This window comes from Ceratotherium simum, chromosome 12 (assembly GCF_057802395.1).
Source record: "Ceratotherium simum simum isolate JZ-2026a chromosome 12, ASM5780239v1, whole genome shotgun sequence".
NCBI lineage: Eukaryota > Metazoa > Chordata > Mammalia > Perissodactyla > Rhinocerotidae > Ceratotherium > Ceratotherium simum.
Window position 1 is genome coordinate 65253311 of NC_141911.1, and position 6232 is coordinate 65259542.

Here is a 6232-nt window from a genome sequence, read left to right on the forward strand (position 1 = left end):
TTTCAATGGTGTTTCTCATTTTCAATTTACAATTTCTGTTGTATGGCAAATAGAAATCGTGTTAAACTTTATACTCTCCTTGGAGCCAGATGCCCAGTTTCAAATCCTGACAAATTACTTAATTTCTCTGTGCCTCAGTTTCCTCATCTGTCAGATGGGAATAATAATAGTACTTCCCTTATAGGGTTGTTACAGGATTAGAGAGTTAACAATTAGTGAGTAAATAGGTGGGTAACATTTGGAATACTACCCGGATCATAGCAAACTCTATTACTAATAATAAAATTATTAGATTCTGTGAGTGAAGGGTAATATATTTGAATTTTTATGAAGTATGAGGGTTTCAGAGGTTGTACACTTATTTTAGGAAAGCACTTGTGGTAGGCAGCCTCTGAGATGGCCCCCAGGGTCCCTGCCTCCTGGGGTTCATGCTGTAGCATAACCCTCTCCCTGAGTGTGGCTGGACCTACTGACTCACTTCTAATGAATAGAAAAAACAACAAAAGTGACGGGATGTCACCTCTGAGATTAGGTCACAAAAAGACTGTGACTTCTCTTTCGCTCTTCCTCCATTATTTTTTCTCCTTCTCTCTTAGATCCATTGCTCTGAGAGGGAAACAAGATGCCGTGTTGTGAGCAGCCGCATAGAGAGGCCTGGCTGGTAAGGAACTGATGTCTCTGGCCAAAAGTCAGTGAGGACCTGAGGCCCAACAATAGTATTTCCGGTAGCAAATGGTAATTTAAAGATATTCAAGGAATCAAATTGTAAACAGTAGGAAAATGTGATTCTTGAGTTTCCATACCAAAAAAGTCTCAATACTCCATCTCTGTCCATAAACAAAATCATTAGATTTTCCAAAGTGAAAATGGCTCAGTGTGTGCTTTGAAACAAGGCGATAATTGGTTATAAATACAGCATTGATAGAAATTCTAGTATGAAAATTAACCTGAAAGCTTCATGTCAATTTTACCACTTGATGGAGCTATAATGCCAGAGAACACTTCGAAAACCATAATGTTTACATGGAAATAATCTTTAGGAGAAATTTAGATAAAATATATAATTCTAATTATTAGTTGGGATCATTCTAGTGATTACTCTCTATTCTCACCAAGCAATTTCTGTGATATGTCAATGAGAAAACTTTATATAATAATCCTGAGCTGTTAGTGGAGGATAACTTGCTAATTTTTATTTTTAAATAAAATATAGACATATTATAGAAAAAAATATAGAAATTTAAGAAAGCCATTCCTTGGCAAATACACATTTGTAATGAGAAAGCTGTTCTTCCGCAGACTCTTAGCCAGAAAATGGAAATGTTACCTACATTCTTAGTAATGTGGATGCTCTTCTCACCATTGTAATCCTTATTGTGCTGGAAAGCCATGTATCATTTGGGCTGTTTAGTTTATTGGTTTTATTAACAATAATTAAAACTGGAACAGAATGGGGGGCCGGCCCCGTGGCATAGCGGTTAAGTGTGGGCGCTCCACTGCTGGCGGCCCGGGTTCGGATCCCGGGTGCGCACCGACACACTGCTTGTCAGGCCATGCTGTGGCAGTGTCCCGTATAAAGTAGAGGAAGATGGGCACGGATGTTAGCCCAGGGCCAGTCTTCCTCAGCAAAAAGAGGAGGATTGGCGTGGATATTAGCTCAGGGCTGATCTTCCTCACACAAAAAAAACGAAAAACCCTGGAACAGAATAGAGAGCCCAGAAATAAACCCACACCTATATGGTCAATTAATTTACAACAAAGAAGCCAAGAACGTACAATGGGGAAAGGACAGTCTCTTCAATAAATGATGTTTGAAAAACTGGACAGCCACATGCAAAAGAATCAAAATGGATCACTATCTTACACCATACACAAATATTAATTCAAATAGATTGAAGATTTGAATATCAGACCTGAAACCATAAACCACCTAAAAGAAAACATAGGCAGTGAACTCCTTGACATTGATCTTTGTGATGATTTTTTGGATTTGACACCAAAAGCAAAGGCAACAAAGCCAAAAATAAACAAGTGGAACAATATCAAACTGAAAAGCTTCTGCACAGCAAAGGAAACAATCAACCAAATGAAAAGACAACATACTGAGTAGGAGAAGATATTTACAAGTCATATATCCGATAAGAGGTTAATCTCCAAAATATATAAAGAACTCATAAAACCCAAAAGCAAAAAAACAAACAATCTAATTAAAAAATAGGCAGAGCCATTTTTGCAAAGAAGATATACGGATGGCCAACAGGAACATGAAAAGGCGCTCAACATCACTAATCATCAGAGAAACGCAAATCAAAACCACAATGAGATGTCACTTCACACCTCTTAGAATGGCTATTATCAAAAAGACAAGAAATAACAAGTGTTGGAGAGAATGTGGAGAAAAGGGAACCCTCATGCACTGTTGGTAGGAATGTAAATTGGTGCAGCCAATATGGAAGACAGTATGGAGGTTCCTCAAAAAATTAAAAATAGAACTACCATATGATCCAGCAATCCCACTTCTAGGTATTTATCTGAAGGAAACAAAAACACTAAATCAAAAAGATATCTGCACTCCCATGTTTATTGCAACATTGTTTATAACGGCCAGGATATGGAAGCAACCTGAGTATGCATCTGTGAATGAACAGATAAAGAAAATGTGATACACACACACACAAACACACGAATATTATTCAGCCATAAAACAAAGGAAATCCTGCCATTTGTGATGACATGGATCATGAATGGACCTTGAGGGCATTAAGCTAAGTGAAATAAATCAGACAGAAAAAGATTAATACCATATGATCTCACTTATATGTGGAATCTAAAAAATAAAACTGAATTCATAGATACAGAACAGATTGGTGGTTGCCAGAGACGGGGGGTGGGAGGTGAGTGAAATGGGTAAGGGAGTCAAAAGGAAAAAACTTCCAGCTATAAGACAAGTAAGTCATGGGATATAATGTATTTGTGTATTTGAAAGTTGCTAAAAGAGTAGATCTTAAATGTTCTCATCACAAGAAAAAAAATTGTAACTATGTGTGCTGATGGATGTTAACTAGATGTATTGTGGTGATCATTTTGCAATATATACAAATATTGACTCATTATGTTGTTTATCTGAAACTAATATAATGTTATATATCAATTATATCTCAATTTTTAAAAAAATGAATAATTAAAACTATAAATATCCTCATGTTAGTTCAAGTAAATTTCTGCTGACAAATAAGTTTGCAAAAAGGAAAATAACTGTTAGATGTCAGAGATCTTTGTATTTTTGGAGTTGTGGATGTGGGGTTGTCAGATGGGCAGAGAAAGTACCAGAGACTCCCCTCTACGAGATTCCTGTGACAACCTTTCATAAAGAGTGTCGCATTCCTCTACTCAGAGACGGCAGCGTATCAGTGCTCCTTGTTCTCACAGTTGGTGCCCACTCTCATACGTCCATCCCCATGCCTCTCCCCTAGACCTCCTTGAATCTGGTCACTCAGTCTTTCTCTCTCCACTCCCCGATGGGTGAAGCCATTTGCCATTGCCCATGATTCCATACATGGACTAAACTTGAGCTTAGATATGGCCGTGGCTGCTGACTCAGAAGCGGAGGGGCAGGGACAGGAGCAGATCAGATACCAGGGTCTCATGTCACAGCAGACAATTGCAACCACTCACCTATGACCCTGGACCAACGTGGGACATGAGGATTATCACAACCAAAGTAGGAAGTTAGAGGGAAGACTGAGAAAATCCTCTTTACCTGGTGGCCACTAGATGACAACACAAATACTGGTTAAATAATAAAATAGAACAAAGCATGAACTTGGTTCTCAAAATGCTGATCAAAGAGGCGGTAGAAAAAAATTTCTAAGAGCTCTTCAGTGTTCGTACATGTAGATGGTTGTCACCTTAAACTCAGTTTATTCAAAATCAAACAAAACAAACCAAGAGAGGAACAAAGGAACAGCATGCCAATGTTTACATTTCTAGCACTGGTCCATTTTTCTCAGTCTCTAACTTTGGAATCGTCTGTGACTCTTACATCTCTTTAGATCCTACACTGAACCAATCTCGCCATTCTTCCCTTACACTGCATCTGACAGCTATTCCTTACGCTGTGTTTCCACCTCTGGCTGCTGCCTGCAGATCCTTGTTTCACTTTTTGATTATGAACTGGTGTCCTAACTGAGCTTCCCCCGTCTAAACAAGCCTGCCTACATCTGCTGGATTCGTTTTCCTGAAAATCTATTTTCAATACCTCATTTTTGCCCTCAAACTATAAAAATATAAATAAAAGCTGCTTGTTAAATACTCTTTAAAAATTTTAAAGAGAAACCCAAAACTGAGAAAGTATATTTGCTATGTTTGAGTGATTACTATTTAAATTAGCTACTACATAAGGGATGCTTGCAATTACGTAAGGCATTGCAACAATGCCAAGCAAAAGACAGAGTCTCCAAAGAAAAAATGGAAAACATCAAATGGTAACTCACAAATGAAGAAATACAAACAGACAATACCTATGAACAAATTTGTAAGCTGATAATAATAAACATGCAAATTAACATACAACTCATTACCTTTATGTGCTCCCCAGAGAGGGCTCCATACAGTTTTGTTCTGGGTTCCTGCCATGACTTAAAGGGGAACTTTCACAATGTCTGGAGCCCCTGATGTCCTGCAAATAGAGGAGGGAGGATGTCTTCAAATTCTTTGCAGCAGGAACTCACATAGGTGGCACCAACCTTGACTTTCAAATGGAATGAATCTACAAAAGGAAAAAATGGTGACATCTACGTCATAAATCTGGAGAGAACCTGAGAGAAGCTCCTGCTGGCAGCTTGTGCCATTGAAGACCTAGCTGGTATCAGTGTCCTATCCTCCAGGAATACTGACCAGTGAGCTGTGCTGAAGGTTGCTGCTGCTACTGGAGCCACTCCTATTGCTGGTGACTTCACTCCTGGAACCATCACCAACCAGGTCCAGGCAGACTTTAGGGAGCCATGACTTCTGGTGGTTAATAGTCCCAGGGCTGACCACCAGCCCTTCACAGAGGCATCTTATGTTGACCTGCCTACCGTTACTCTGTGTAACACAGACTCTCCTCTGCGCCGTGTGGACATTGCCATCCCCCGCAGCAAGGGAGCTCACTCAGCGCGTCTGATGTGGTAAATGCTGGCCTGGGAAGCTCTGTGCAGGCATGGCACCATCTTCCGTGAACACCCGTGGGAGGTCATGCCTGGTCTCTACCTCTACAGAGATCCTGAAGAGATTGAAAAGGAAGAGCAGGCTGCTGCTACAGAGGCTGTGACAAAGGAGGAATTGCAGGGTGAATGGACTGCTTGAGTTCCCGAATTTACTGCTACTCAACCTGAGGTCACAGACTGGTGCGACTGTGTGCAGGCCAGGAGTTCCCTTCTGAAGACGAGCACTCAGCCCGCCACTGAAGACTGGTCTGCCGCTCCACTGCTCAGGCCACTGGATGGGTGGGAGCAGCCACTGAGTGGTCTTAAGCTGTTCTTCCACGGACTCTTAGCCGGAAATAACAGTAATGGAAAACAAATAGTTTCTTTATAAAAAAGAATACAGCTCATTATTAATTGATTCTCAGGTTGGTCAAGATTAGAAAGAATGATTATATCCATCATCAGTGAAGAAGTGGGGAAACAGACCTTCTCACAAACACTGTTGGAGTGAACGTAAATTGATGCAAACTTTATAGAGAAAGATTCCACATATATTTTTAAAATTGCTCTTTGATCTAGGATTTACACTTTTAGAAATTTATCCTAAGAAATAATTATGCATCCGCTCAAAGATTTATCTATAAAAATGCTTGCTCAAAAACATTTATGACTGAAAAACTGAAATATTAGAGAAAAATAAATGAAGAAGAAGCTGGTTTAAAAAGTTGTGTAATCTCCATATGGTACAATACCATATGCAATCATCAAAATTATGTAGTAGAATATATTGTAGACTAGGGAATATATTCAAGGTAGAGTGTTAGGTAACAAAACAAATTAACAACTAAACAGCTGAAGAGAATCCCTGAGGACCACCCTAACCCCACAGATTCTAAACATGGTAGCCCGTTCTCTTGTCGTTTCTTCCTACTTCCCTTCCCTCCCAGACAACCAACCTGGGTTATTGCATTAACACAACCTGCTTAGTCTGCAGGCTCTAGCAGGAAGGACAGACACTCTGGCTGCGTAATAGTTCTTCAGGATTT

General features: G+C 39.7%; 1 pseudogene; it reads left to right on the top strand.

Annotated features, from left to right (window-relative positions):
- The first annotated feature begins 4657 nt into the window (after positions 1-4657).
- Positions 4658-5513, top strand: LOC101393450 (small ribosomal subunit protein uS2 pseudogene; annotated as a pseudogene).
- Positions 5514-6232: the final 719 nt, after the last annotated feature.